The sequence below is a fragment of the Aegilops tauschii genome, chromosome 6 (assembly GCF_002575655.3).
Source record: "Aegilops tauschii subsp. strangulata cultivar AL8/78 chromosome 6, Aet v6.0, whole genome shotgun sequence".
Lineage (NCBI taxonomy): Eukaryota > Viridiplantae > Streptophyta > Magnoliopsida > Poales > Poaceae > Aegilops > Aegilops tauschii.
Window position 1 is genome coordinate 281,809,914 of NC_053040.3, and position 15,482 is coordinate 281,825,395.

Genomic DNA, 15,482 nt, shown 5'->3' on the forward strand with positions numbered 1-15,482 from the left:
AGCAAAATCCTAAGTCCCTGAAAGCAGAAACATCACGAAGCCTAGTTTGCATGCCTGTGCTAGTCACCACATAGATCACAAAAATACATGACATACACCTCTGTAAAGATGGCATGGCATAGATCAAAACACCTGTAGAGCTCATGCCCATAAGATGCACACATCAAATGCAACAAAAATAACAAAACATCAAGTTCTGATAAGCAACAACAGTAAACATCATATAGCACTCTTGCACAAGAGATTTGGGCATCAAGATAGACTCAAACGAGCATGGCACAATGGAACAAAATGTACAGCATCTCGTGATGAACATTTCGATATATCATGCGCATGAATCGGAGTAGTATGCAAGGAGATATGCTATGATGAACAGAGCAACATATTGCAATATCTTCGGGACTTAGAGGAAAATATGGGGTCAACCTCTCCAGATCTGGCACGCGAACCGAGGCGGGGCGGCTCGCCGGAGATGCACCGGAGACGGAGAAGGATGCGTCGCCAGGGTCGGAGAGGCGAGATCCGGCCGGATCCGGGTTGGTGGAGGACGTCGGGGCCGGATCCGGGGGGGAAGGAGGACGCCGGGCGCGGGCGGCGAGGTCCTCACGGCGGCGGCGGCGGCGAGCCTTGCGGGGGCACCGGCAAGGAAGGAATGGCGGCGGGGCGGACGGAGGCGATGAGGCGGCGGGGACGGCGGCCCAGGGCGCGGGTGACGGGGAATGGGGAGGCGCTGGGGCGGAGGCGCGGTCGGGCGGCGAAGCGGGCGGGGGGGCCCCGCGCGGGCCTGGCGTGCCGGCGGCGGCGCGCGGTGGCTGGGGCCACGTGGTAGGCGGTGATAGGCTCGGGGCGGCGGCGATTCGTCCGGCGCCGGGCGGACGTGTCCGGCGCGCGGAGGAAGGGGAAGACTAGGGTTTGGACCCGGATTTGGACGAGGAGGATATATATATAGCTAGAGGGAGCTAGGAGACTCCAAATGGAGTGCGGTTTTCGCCCACACGATCGTGATCGAACGACCGAGAGCATGGAGGAGACTTAGATGGGTTATTGGGCTATTTGGACGGGGTTTGGCTGCAACACACAAAAGGCCTTTGCTGTTACCCGGTTAACCGTTGGAGCATCAAACGACCTCCAAATGGAACGAAACTTGACAGGTGGTCTACCGGTGGTATATCAAGGCCACTTGGCAAACCTCGGTCCATTCCGAGAACGTTTAACACCCGCTCACGAAAAGAGACAAGAGGGGGTGCGCCGGTGCGTGTGGGAGTGCCGGATTGCAAAACGGACAACGGGGAAAATGCTCGGATGCCTGAGACGAACACGTATGCAAATGAGATGCACATGATGACATGATATGAGATGCATGACATGAAGAAAATGCAAAACGAAAAACAAAACCCAACCACGGAGGGAATATCATAACACATAGCCGAAAATGGCAAGAGTTGGAGTTACAAATATGGAAAGTTACATCCGGGGTGTTACAACACTCCACCACTACGAGAGGATCCCGTCCCGAGATCTAGGACTGAAAGAACTCTGGATATTCAGAACGGAGGTGGTCCTCGCATTCCCAGGTGGCTTCTCAGTCGGAATGGTGCGACCACTTCACTTTCAGGAATTTGATTGACTTGTTGCGAGTCTTGCGCTCAGTTTCTTCAAGAATAGCAACGGGGTGCTCATGATAAGACAGATCTTCTTGGAGGTCAATCTCTTCAAAGTTGTTGGTGCGCTCAGGAGTCTTGAAGCACTTGCGAAGCTGTGACATGTGGAACACATCGTGCACGTTCGCGAAGTTGGAGGGAAGCTCAAGTTGATAGGCGAGGTCGCCTCTTTTGCCAATGATCTTGAAAGGACCCACGTATCTAGGGGCAAGCTTCCCTTTGATACCGAAGTGACGAGTGCCTTTCATTGGAGAGACGCGGAGGTAGACATGGTCTCCGATCTCGAAAGCCAAGTCACGGTGCTTGCTATCATAGTAACTCTTCTGGCGCGATTGCGCGGCTTTGAGATTTTCACGGATGACTTTACACATTTCTTCAGCCTCTGTGATTAAGTCGTTGCCAAGAAGTTGGCGTTCACCAGTCTCTGGCCAATTGAGAGGAGTACGACACTTTCTGCCATATAGAATCTCGAATGGGGCCTTGCCCGAACTCGCTTGGAAGCTGTTGTTGTAGGAGAACTCGGCATATGGAAGACAATCTTCCCATTTCATGCCAAAGGAAATGACACAAGCCCTGAGCATATCTTCAAGGATTTGATTGACTCGCTCGACTTGGCCACTAGTTTGAGGATGGAAAGCTGTGCTGAAGCGAATGTTGGTGCCCATGGCCTTCTGGAAGGAGTCCCAGAACTTAGAAGTGAAGATGCTTCCATGATCTGAAGATATCAATTGTGGAATGTCGTGCAAGGAGACAATCCTGGAGGTGTATAGCTCTGCCAACTGAGCTGCTATGATTGATTCTTTGATTGGAAGGAAATGAGCCACTTCTGTAAGCTTGTCGATGACAACGAAGATAGCATCATTTCGGCGCTTGGACTTAGGAAATCCAGTCACGAAGTCCATTTCGATATGATCAAACTTCCATTCTGAAATAGCAAGAGGTTGGAGGAGACCAGCTGGTCATTGGTGTTCTGCTTTCACCCTTCGACACACATCACATTCATTCACGAATTGAGCGATTTCCCGCTTCATTCGAGTCCACCAATACGACTGCTTGAGGTCATGGTACATCTTCGTACTTCCAGGATGAATGGAAAGAAGAGAATTGTGCGCCTTGTTCATAATGACTTTCCTTAGATCACCTTTAGGAACCACAATCCGGTCCTCGAAGAATAAAGTGTCTCTATCATCAATGCGATAGCACTTGTATTTGGAAAGACCCTTATCAATACCACGTTTCACCTTCTTCACCATGGCATCAAGAAGTTGTGCCTCACGAATTTGATCTTCCAAAGTAGGAGAGACTATGAGGTTGGCAAGAAAGCCTTGAGGAACAACTTGGAGATTCAGTTTGCGGAAAGCTTCACAAAGGTCCGGTTGGAATGGCTTGAGGATTAAATTGTTGCAATAAGCCTTCCTGCAGAAAGCATCTGCAATGACATTGGCCTTGCCTGGAGTATATTCAATACTCGGATTGTACTCTTGAATCATTTCGACCCATCGAGTTTGCCTGAGGTTGAGGTTGGGCTAAGTGAAGATGTACTTGAGACTCTTGTGATCGGTGAATATGTCCACTTTTCTTCCCAACAAGAGATGTCTCCATGTTAATAATGCATGGACAACTGCCGCCAACTCAAGATCGTGAGTGGGGTAGTTCTTTTCGTTGGGCTTCAACTGACGAGAGGTATAGGCCACAACTTTCTTCTCTTGCATTAACACAGCACCGAGACCTTGAAGAGAAGCATCGCAGAAAACTTCGAATGGCTTGGATTCATCAGGAGGAGTTAAGACAGGAGCTGTGACGAGTTTCTCTTTGAGAGTGTCGAAAGCAACGTCACACTTAGGAGTCCAGACATACTTCACATGCTTCTGGAGGAGGTTGGAAAGAGGCTTTGCAATCTTAGAGAAATTCTCAACGAATCTTCGGCAATAGCTTGCAAGACCAAGGAAACTGCGGAGCTGCTTGACATTCTGAGGAGGTTCCCAATTCACAATTGCAGACACCTTCTCGGGATTAACGGCGATGCCCTTGGCAGAGATGATATGACCAAGGTAAAGAACTTCATCAAGCCAAAACTCACATTTGGAAAACTTCGCATAGAATTGATACTCTCTGAGCTTGTCGAGCACCAATCGCAAATGTTTGGCATGATCCTTCTTATTCTTGGAGAAGACCAAGATATCATCGAGATACACCAAGACAAATTCATTGGTATACGGGTTGAAGATGAAATTCATCATTCGAGAGAATGTTGGAGGAGCATTGACAAGGCCGAAAGACATGACAGTATATTCATAAGAACCAAAGCTTGTTCTGAAAGCTGTCTTGGGAATATCTTCTTCACGAATGCGAATCTGATGATAACCCATACGAAGGTCAAGCTTGGAGATAGCACCTTTAAGTTGCTCGAATAGCTCATTGATGTTGGGAAGTGGATACTTGTTCTTGATTGTATTCTTGTTCAATGGACGGTAGTCGACACAAAGTCGGTCTGTGCCATCCTTCTTCCGGACAAAAAGAACACCACAACCCCACGGAGATGAACTCGGTCTGATCAAACCCAGACGCTCTTGTTCATCGAGCTGTTTCTTCAATTCTTTCATCTCCTTGGGTCCAAGCTTGTATGGACGCTTGCAAACGGGTTCAGTGCCGGGCTCAAGATCGATAACGAACTCAACTGGCCGGTGAGGAGGCATACCCGGAAGCTCTTCTGGAAAGACATCTTGGTACTCACAAATGACTAGAATCTGAGAGATAGCGTCCAACTCGCCCTTCTCATTGAGAGAAAACAACCGAATGGTTTCATCACGAGCGGCATAGATGATAACATCCTCAGAAGAGTGTGTCAATTGAATTTCCCTGGCAGCACAATCAAGTTGAGCCTTGTGCTTAGAAAGCCAGTCTATCCCAAGAATTAGATCAATATCCGAGTCACCAAGGACAATTGGAGAAGACAGAAATTTATAGTCGCCCATATTGATAGAGACATCAGGAACTATCGAGTTGGCTCTCATTGACTTCCCCGGAGAAACAACACCCAATGGTTTATCCAGGTAAGACCAAGTAAAATCATTCTTTGCAAAGAATGATCTTGACATGAAACAAAGCGATGCACCAGTATCAAATAAAATTTTTGCAGGAATATCATTAACTGAGAGATTACCCATTATCACATCAGTAGATTCCTTCGCTTGAGCTGCATTCATCATGTTCACCTTTGCAGACTTGGGATTATGCTTGACCACTGCATTGCTGGAAGATCTCACAGGAGGAGGAGGCGGAAGGCGCCTTTGGTTGAAGCACTTGTTAGCATAGTGACCTTTTTGCTGACACTTGTTGCAAGTCACCTCTGAGAGTGGACGATGATAAGGAGCATTCGACTTTGGAGCTTGATTCCGAGACTTGTTCTGATAGCCAGGGTTGGGTGGGTGGGAAGATCCATGGCCACCTTTGTTCTTCTGCTGGAAAGGCTGACGAAACGGAGGAGGAGGAGGCCACCAGAACTTCTGTTGCTTAGCAGCCACTAGTGAGGAAGAAGAAGACTGAACTGCGTCCCTGACTCTCTTCTTAGAAGCCTCACACTTGAGCTGAGCAGCCTCTTATTTCAGTGCCATATTGTAGAAATCATCATACTTGGTCGGCTCAAAAAGCACGAGAGGTAATTGCAGATCTTCTCTGAGGCCACCTCTGATTTGATAGATCATCCTCTTTTCATCAGGAACGTCTTGCTTAGCGAAGCGAGCGAGTTTCTGAAACTGGGTATTGTATTGATACACGGACATGCTGCCTTGCTTGAGATTGCGGAACTCCTCACGCTTGCTCTCAACAACACTTCGTGGAATGTGGTGAGCTTTGAAGTCTCGGCGGAAATCATCCCAGGTAATGACACGACCTCCTCTGGAATCTTTGTATTGTTGATACCACTCGGCAGCTTGATCCTTGAGTTGAAAAGAAGCGAACTTGACAAAGTCCTCAGGCCTGACATTGCTACATTCAAAATGCTTGTTGATGTCCACGAGCCAATCATCGACGTCTGTGGCCTCAGCACAGTAGCTGAAAGACTTCGGCTGATTTGCGAGGAATTGGTAGAGGGTAGCGAAATGAGGTTGATTGTTGCCTTGGCCTTGATTTCCTTGATTGCCTTGCCCTTGGGTGCGCTCTTGCAAGAGTTGCAAAATCATTTGAGCATTGGCGTTGGTGGCTGCCATGATAGCTTGCCATGCCTCCGGAGGCGGAGGTGGTGGCGGAGGGTTCGCCTGACTCCCTTCATTGCGTTCCGGATTCTGACGCGTTGGCGGAGCCATCCTAAAGAGGGTGACATCCGTTAGCATCTTGATAGACAAATAGACAAGTTGAATCAACGGATAGAAATTGCAACATATAGTCTTCACAATAAACATTCGAACGAGGATGAACGAATGAATTCCATAGTAAATCATCACACTTCCATTAAGGTGAGAAGCCACTTGATAAAGGGTTGATGAATAAAATAACAAGGTGCAACTGGAACAAATAAGTGGTAAGGATTACCCAATCTCAAACCAAATATCTGCGGGAAGAAATGCTAAGAGCTACTTGAATCCCACCTATAAACTCCCGAAACTTTCTGGTTATGCAATCTGGTGTTGGGGATACACAGGACACAAAATATATCACCCAAACTAGCAATCCCTAGATCCAGCTGTATCCATCCGTCAACACATAACCAAGAAACCTTCGGAAATCATGTACCTCAACCTTCGAAAAGCATCCGTTATACGAGTTATGGCAATACTCCCGAACTCCCGCCCCAGTACTGGGTGGCGTCGAGGTGATCTCACCAACAACTGCATAAAAGAGATTTTCGATGTCGGCGAAACTCAGGTATTCCAGAACTGCAACGATAAAATTGTGACGACAACACCTCGGAGCTCAACTCCCCGGGACACTGCCACAACCCCTAAATGTCAGGAGGCACCAAGAACAATGTTCTCATCACAAAACCATCGGAACAATTCTAAGATACCCGCGTGATCCAAAAAAAATTTAGTGAAATTTCAGGAGAGAAGAGTCAAAACTTCTACGTCAGGAGGCCTCACCAGAGCGACGAAGGGACTGAGGGGTAAAAAGAATCCTACTCTCCGATATATATAATCCTAAGACTCAAAACATTTTTGTTCTAGACTCAACAACGCCAGCGATTCGATCAAGCAGGGCGCTCCTAAGTCGGGGATGGCTCTGATTACCAACTTGTAACGCCCACGATGCAGCTATATCTCCCATGTGTCGAGGCACGACTTAGAGGCATAGCCGCATTGTAGGTATTGTCGGAAGAAGGGTCATCTTCACACAATCCCATGTAATGAACAAGAATGGGATAACGAGAGTTGGCTTACAATCGCCACTTCACACAATACATAATTTAAATCATACATCATCCAAAATCCACACATAGACCGACTACGGTCAAATCCAAATGAAAATAAGATAACCCCAAATACGAGATCCCCGATCGTCCCAACTGGGCTCCACTACTGATCATCAGGAAACGAAACATAGTAACGACCATGTTCCTCATCGAACTCCCACTTGAGCTCGGTTGCGTCATCTACACTGGTATCGTTGGCATTTGCAACTGTTTTGGTAGAATCTGTGAGTCACGAGGACTCAGCAATCTCACACCCGCGAGATCAAGACTATTTAAGCTTATAGGAAAGGATGGTGTAATGAGGTGGAGCTGTAGCAAGCACTAAGCATATATGGTGGCTAACATAGGCAAATGAGAGCCAGAAGAGAAGCAACGCAACGGTCGCGAAGCTAGAAATGATCAAGAATTGATCCAGAAACTACTTACGTTCATTCATAACTCCAACCGTGTTCACTTCCCGGACTCCGCCGAGAAGAGACCGTCACGGCTACACACACGGTTGATGTATTTTAATTAAGTCAAGTGAAGTTCTCTACAACCGGACATTAACAAATTCTCATCTGCCTCATAACCGCGGGCACGGCTTTCGAAAGATAATACCCTGCAGGGGTGTCCCAACTTAGCCCATTATAAGCTCTCACGGTCAATGAAGGATAAACCTTCTCCCGGGAAGACCCGATCAGTCTCGGAATCCCGGTTTACAAGACATTCCGACAATGGTAAAACAAGACCAGCATAGCCGCCCGAATGTGCCGACAAATCCCGATAGGAGCTGCACATATCTCGTTCTCAGGGCACACCGGATATGCGAAGCGTACAGGTACCAACGTAACCCAAGTTGCCAAGGAACGGTCCCGCACGGTGCTCTAGTTTGGACCAACACTCAGAGGAGCACTGGCCCGGGGGGTTAAAATAAAGATGACCCTCGGGCTCGCGAAAACCCAAGGGAAAAAGGCTTAGGTGGCAAATGGTAAACCAAGTTTGGGCCTTGCTGGAGGATTTTTTTTCAAGGCGAACTGTGAAGGGGGTCCCATAAATCACCCAACCGCGTAAGGAACGCAAACTCAAGGAACATAATACCGGTATGACGGAAAACTAGGGCGGCAAGAGTGGAACAAAACACCAGGCATAAGGCCGAGCCTTACACTCTTTACCAAATATATAGATGCATTAATTAAATAAGAGATATTGTGATATTCCAAAAAAATATCCATGTTCCAACATGGAACCAACTTCAACTTCACCTGCAACTAGCAACGCTATAAGAAGGCTGAGCAAAAGCGGTAACTTAGCCAAACAACGGTTTGCTAGGAAAAAATGGTTAGAGGCTTGACATGGCAATATGGGAGGCATGATATAGCAAGTGGTAGGTAGCGCAGCATAGCAAAAGAACGAACTACTAGCAAAGCAATGATAGAAGTGATTTCGAGGGTATGGTCATCTTGCCTGCAAGGTTCTCAGAGTTGTCGAAAGCTTGATCCTCGTAAGCGTACTCAACAGGTTCCTCGTTCATGAACTCGTCTTCCGGCTCTACCCACAGCAAGAACACAAGCAATGGAACCACAATCAATCACGGGAAATGCACAAGCAACATGATGCAATACATGCATGATATGCGAGATATGATATGCGAGGCATATGCGTGCTCCGGAAGAAAAAGGATGAACAAGGGAGTAACTTGGCAAACTAAGTATGCCACTGGAAAGATGAGATGATTTCGGTCGAAATCGATATAAAGATCACCAGAAACGGATGCACGGTTTGCAAATGGCAAGCAAAACAAGAATGACATAAATCTGCGATTAACAGCAGGATAGCACTTAGAATACATCAAGTAACTATGCTACAGCACCCCAACATAGCAACAAAGCATATGGCAGTGATATACAGGAGATGCTTGATAAAAGATGAACACTGAGCTACGGCTAGATCACAATATAACAGGTCCAACAAGCATGGCAAAAGTGCAAAAGATATCAGCTTCACAGACTTGGTGAAAATACTGAACATGACTGAAACAGCATCAGGTAGCAATGTTCAGAGTAAGCAAAACACATGCTACAGGAACTTAACATAGCAAAAAAAGGCATGGCATGCATCTACAAAATGCATAGAATAAAAGTCCCTTAGTGACCATGAGCCAAACAGGATCAGAAGATATGATGGCACCCATGTAAACATAGCAAGTTTCGTTAACAGGTTTCAGACTTGGCAGAAAACAGAGCATGGCATTAACAGAATTATGAAGGCATCTTTGTGAGCTCGATTCACTCATCAAAAAGAAATGCATGACAAAACAAGCATACCTACAGCAAGATGGCATGTTCATGAAGCTAACCATGGCAAGAGCAAGTTCATAGCATGTATGGATCAACTACAATAACCTTGGCAAAATTGAATATCATGTTAACAAACTGCCAGGAATATTTTTATAGCAAAACTAGAGCAAGATTAATGCATGCTAGGGCACTCCATAATTGCAAACAGGGGCATGAATGGATAGAGCACAACTATATCTACAAAACATCCTTACTGAACATACTCAAAAGAAGTATGGATCTCACTGTAGACACATGGATACATGGCAATAAAATAACAGTAGGTAAAGGACAGCAAAATCCTAAGTCCCTGAAAGCTGAAACATCACGAAGCCTAGGTTGCATGCCTGTGCTAGTCACCACATAGATCACAAAAATACATGGCATACACCTCTGTAAAGATGGCATGGCATAGATCAAAACACCTGTAGAGCTCATTCCCATAAGATGCACACATCAAATGCAACAAAAATAACAAAACATCAAGATGGACTCAAACGAGCATGGCACAATGGAACAAAATGAAGCGCATCTCGTGATGAACATTTCGACATATCATGCGCATGAATCGGAGCAGTATGCAAGGAGATATGCCATGATGAACAGAGCAACATATTGCAATATCTTCGGGGCTTAGAGGAAAATATGGGGTCAACCTCTCCAGATCTGGCACGCGAACCGAGGCGGGGCGGCTCGCCGGAGTTACACCGGAGACGGAGAAGGAGGCGTCGCCGGGGTCGGAGAGGCGAGATCCGGCCGGATCCGGGTTGGTGGAGGACGTTGGGGCCGGATCCGGGGGGAAGGAGGACGCCGGGCGCGGGCGGCGAGCTCCTCACGGCGGCGGCGGCGGCGAGCCTTGCGGGGGCGCCGGCAAGGAAGGAACGGCGGCGGGGCGGGCGGAGGCGACGAGGCGGCGGGGACGGCGGCCCAGGGCGCGGGCGACGGGGAACGGGGAGGCGCTGGGGCGGAGGCGCGGTCGGGCGGCGGTGCGGGCCGGGGGGGCCCGCGCGGGCCTAGCGGGCCGGCGGCGGCGCGCGGTGGCTGGGGCCACATGGCGGGCGGTGATAGGCTCGGGGCGGGGGCGGCGATTCGTCCGGCGCCGGGCGGACGTGTCCGGCGCGCGGAGGAAGGGGAAGACGGGTTTGGACCCGGATTTAGACGAGGAGGACATATATATAGCTAGAGGGAGCTAGGAGACTGCAAATGGAGTGCGGTTTTCGCCCACACGATCGTGATCGAACGACCGAGAGCATGGATGAGACTTAGATGGGTTATTGGGCTGTTTGGAGGGGGGTTTGGCTGCAACACACAAAAGGCCTTTGCGGTTACCCGGTTAACCGTTGGAGCATCAAACGACCTCCAAATGGAACGAATCTTGACAGGTGGTCTACCGGTGGTATACCAAGGCCACTTGGCAAACCTCGGTCCATTCCGAGAACGTTTAACACCCACTCATGAAAAGAGACAAGAGGGGGTGCGCCGGTGCGTTTGGGAGTGCCGGATTGCAAAACGGACAACGGGGAAAATGCTCGGATGCCTGAGACGAACACGTATGCAAATGAAATGCACATGATGACATGATATGAGATGCATGACATGAACAAAATGCAAAACGAAAAACAAAACCCAACCACGGAGGGAATATTATAACACATAGCCGAAAATGGCAAGAGTTGGAGTTACAAATATGGAAAGTTACATCCGGGGTGTTACAGCTTGCCAGGCCCGGGGACACGTCGTGGATGAAGGCACGCATCAGTGTTGCCAGCACCGGGCATGCGTAGACGAGGGACCTGCACGAGCTGTATGCCATGTCGGAGAAGTCGGAGGTGCCAGCAGAGAAGAACTAGACGACGATTGCGGCGTCCATCGGCGCGGGGCCGATGTCACCAATGGTGGTCGGAGTAGACGAAGTGGTCAGGGTAGATGACGGCGACGGGCTGGTGCTTGGACGAAGACGAAGGGGGTGGACGGGCGGCGGCCAAAGAAGAGCGGCAGCGGCGGCCTGATGGCGGCGGCGTCAGCTAGGTTAGGAGTGCGGCGGCGGCGGCAGCTAGGTTAGGAGTGCTGCGGCGGTGCTCGAAGTAGGCGAGAACCCTGACAGCGCGACGAAGACCGGTGCGGATGGTGGTGTTCCCGCGCCAAGGGAGACGGCACGGCGCATACCACGGGAGGTCGACGCGCGGTGACGGCGGAGTGGACCGCGGGCCACGGCGCTATGGCCCGAGGGGCGACGCAGCGGCGGCAGGCAGGTCGGGGCGACGACGGGAAGACCTTGGGGCGGCGGCGGGGATCGCGGGCCGTGACGCTGCGGCCCGAAGGGGCGACACAACAGCGGTTCGCGAGTCGGTGCAGCCATGGGGACGGCCTCGGGGCGGCGGCGGGGACCGCGTATCGCGACACTACGGCCCGAAGGGCGACGCAGCGGCGACACACAAGTCGATGCAGCCGCGAGGGGAACCACGGGGCGGCGCTGCGGCAACCTGTTGCTCGATCGGCGGAGGGGCGCGCTGAACTCGGGACAATCTTCACGGGACCTGCAGAGGCGTGCGCAACCGACGGGCCAGGTTGGTCGCGCGGCGTAGATGAGGCGGATCGCGGCTGCAAGCGGGTGATCAAGCCGATCGCGCGCGGCGTCGGGGACGCCGCTCGATGAAGGCGTGGTGGCGGCGGAGTCCTGGATGAGGCCGGCGACGACGGACGACGTGGGACGTCAGCACCGGCACCCGGGCTACCAAAGCAGCGCCGGCGCCCGGGCAGCGAGGCCCGAGCGACCAACGGAGCAGCGGCGCCCGAGTTGAGGCAGCCGACGAGCCTGATGCAGCCGAGGACGAGGCCGGCGAGGTTGACCGCCGAGCCGCCGTGCAGACGTGGCAGAGGCGGGTGACGTGGATCGATGGGCGGGTTGGCGCGCGAGCGACGGCTATGATTGGCCGCCGCATGGCGCAAGGCCGACGGGTCGGGGCGATGCAGGTGTCCCGGTCAGAGCAGGGCGGTGACGGCCGGCGCAGGGCGATGGGCGGACCGACGCGCGGACGGCGGCTGGCCCTGACGCGCATGGCCGCCGGATCGGAGGAGAGGCCGGCTGGTCGTGCCGGGGTCGGAGTAGAGGCGCTCGGGGTCGACGGCGGCGGTGGGCGACGCAAACCAATCAAGAATAGATCGGAAAACCAAAAAGAAACCTCGCGATCAAGATGACCGGCGGGAGAGAGAAAACCCCGGAGCAAGGCTCGGGAAAAAGACTCTCTAGAGCAGCCGGTCAACACGACCGGCGGATGAACCCTAGGTACGGGCGGCGCGGCCCCCGGCGGCGGTCATGGAGACCGATCGCCCCGGGGGTGGGCACGGGTGCGGAAGCGGCAGGGTTTAGGATCGACTTGCGATAGATACCATGTTAGAAGGGATAGAAGGATTTGGTGGAATTGTTGTTGTATTGCTTGAACCTCGTGGGCATATATATAGGAGTACATGATCTAGTTGGAGTACAAGGCAAGCCAGAATATTTCCTAGTCTAACCTATGTTTCCTAATACAATCACGTTACTCAACACTTCCAAACCAGGTTGAGGGATGACACCACAGAGAGTTATCTGACTTTGAAGATAAACGAGACAAGATGGGCTCTTATCTAAGCACTGCAATCAGTAAGGCTCGATCCATGGAGTTTCAAACAAAAGGGCCAAGATAACCGCATATGACTGTGGGTCGTATTCGAGGATAATTCCGACTCTTCCGGATGAGCTTTCATTTCAAATTCTAGCAAGGTTACCACGGATTCATTACCTAAAGATGAAGTTGGTTAGCCGAACTTGGAAGGCGGCAATCACCGGCACTGAGCTTGCCCAGCTGAGAAAAGAGCTTGGGTTAACTGAAGAATGGTTGTATATATTGACCAGAGTTGAGGCAAATAAGCTTGAATGCTATGCACTTGATCCATTGTTCCAGAAATGGCAAAGGCTGCCATCCATGCCTTCATTCGCCAATGAGGCGGACTCCACTGGGAGGACGCAGTATTCTGTGTTTCGGATGTGGAATGTAGTGGGCTCAAGCATCAGGATTGCTGATTTCTTTAGGGGATGGTTTTGGCGCCGATATGGTTTGGATCAAATGCCTTTTTGTGGGTGCTCTGTCGGAGTTGCTGATGGTTGCTTGTATGTCTTAGGGGGGTTTTCCAAAGCTGTTGCCTTGAATTGCGTGTGGAGGTATGAGACTAGTAACATAGACTAGTAACATGCCCATATTACTAGTCTATATTACTACCTTCATAGTGGGGAGTAACATATGTGTGGTAACATGGAGCACTTCATTTATTAGGGTATAGACACATCTTGCCTTGATATGTGTGATGTTACTCATACTAGTAGTAACTAGCTATGTTACCACTTTCATCTCTTTCTTCATTTATTGCATGCAACATCATCTATTTAACCTAGATATGTGTGATGTTACTACCTATGTTACTCCCACTGTGGATAGTCTGATCCTTGTGTCAATTTGTGGCAGGAAGTTAACCCGATGATATTTGGTAAGGCTTTCTCTAAGGCATCATTATTGGAGAGTAAGTTGTATGTGGTTGGTGGTGTTAGTAGGGGTCGGAACGGATTGCTTCCTCTACGGTCGGGTGAAGTGTTTGATCCGAAAACTGGTTTATGGAGTGAGTTGCCGGAAATGCCTTTCGTGAAAGCACAGGTACTACCGACAGCTTCCTTGGCCGATGTGCTGAAGCCTATCGCCACTGGGATGGCATCCTATAACGGAAAGCTCTATGTTCCTCAGAGCCTGTACTCATGGCCATTCTTTTTCGATATTGGAGGTGAAATCTATGACTCGGAATTAAACTCTTGGTCAACTATGCCAGACGGTCTTGGCGATGTATGGCCAGCAAGGCAAGCAGGCACAAAATTAGGTGTTGTAGTCAATGATGAGCTTTGTACATTGGAGCCTTCCAGCTCCTTGGACAGTGGACAGATAAAAAGGTATGATGCTGAAGAAGATGCCTGGAGAACTATGGTACCACACGTTCCAGTTCATGATTTCACTGATGTGGAGTCTCCTTATTTACTCGCTGGCCTTCATGGGAAGCTCCATGTTATTACAAAAGAGGCAAACAATAATCTTCAAGTTATGCAAGCTGTATTGGAGAATAACACGGGAAACGATGCGGCCGAAGAAAACGTCTTATGGAACATAGTAGCCTCGAAGAACTTTGGGGCTGCTGAGCTTATTAGCTGTCAGGTTCCCAATGTTTAAAATGATGAGTTGCTGCCGGCACTGAGATTTTTCCAAGAAATACTTATAGAGTCACTGAAACAATGTTACATATATTTAACTGGGAGTAATGTATATACATTATATGCGGAAAGTCAATTTGGCTCCCGGGTGCATTTGCACCCGGGGCCATTTTTGATTTTTTTTTCAAATGCCAAAAAATTGAGACAAATTTTTTTTGTGATCTTTGTCGCATACCAATGCTACCTGCAAATTTTGAGACAAAAAAGTTAAGCATTTTGGCCTGCGCAAAAAAAAACAAATCAAAGACCAAATGTCACCCCAAAATGTCACTCTGTGCATTTGAAAACCGAACCGAAAAACCACACCGAAAATAAATCAAACCGAACCGATTTTATGGTTTTTATAGTTTCCGGTTTCGGTATGGTATGAACTTTTCATACCGATTTGAACTTTGATTTTTATGGTATATACCGAAAAACCGAACGGTTAACCCAATAAACCGAAGTAAAAATAAATTTATATTTCTTGAGATGAACAACCATAAAAGTTGTCATTTTTCTTGTACATGAGTTAAATTCACTACTCAGCACGTAAATTTTTCTTGTAACATAGTCATTTTTCTCCTATTAAAATGCTAAGCACGTCCATAACCATCAACAGATGAATCAATGCATGTATATATACTTATATATGTAGTCATATACTATTTGTGTAAAATAGTATGTGTTTTGAGTCATAAATTTGCAAATTATTATTATGTCATTTTTAAATTCACGTTAATTTTGGTTTTTATGGTATATACCGAAACCATACCGAAATAATTTGCTATATACCGAAACTGAACCGTGTTTTATTTTCATACCAT

General features: G+C 49.1%; 1 pseudogene; it reads left to right on the forward strand.

Annotated features, from left to right (window-relative positions):
• Window positions 1-13,001: 13,001 nt before the first annotated feature.
• On the forward strand, window positions 13,002-14,888 carry LOC109761443 (F-box/kelch-repeat protein At1g22040-like; annotated as a pseudogene).
• Window positions 14,889-15,482: the final 594 nt, after the last annotated feature.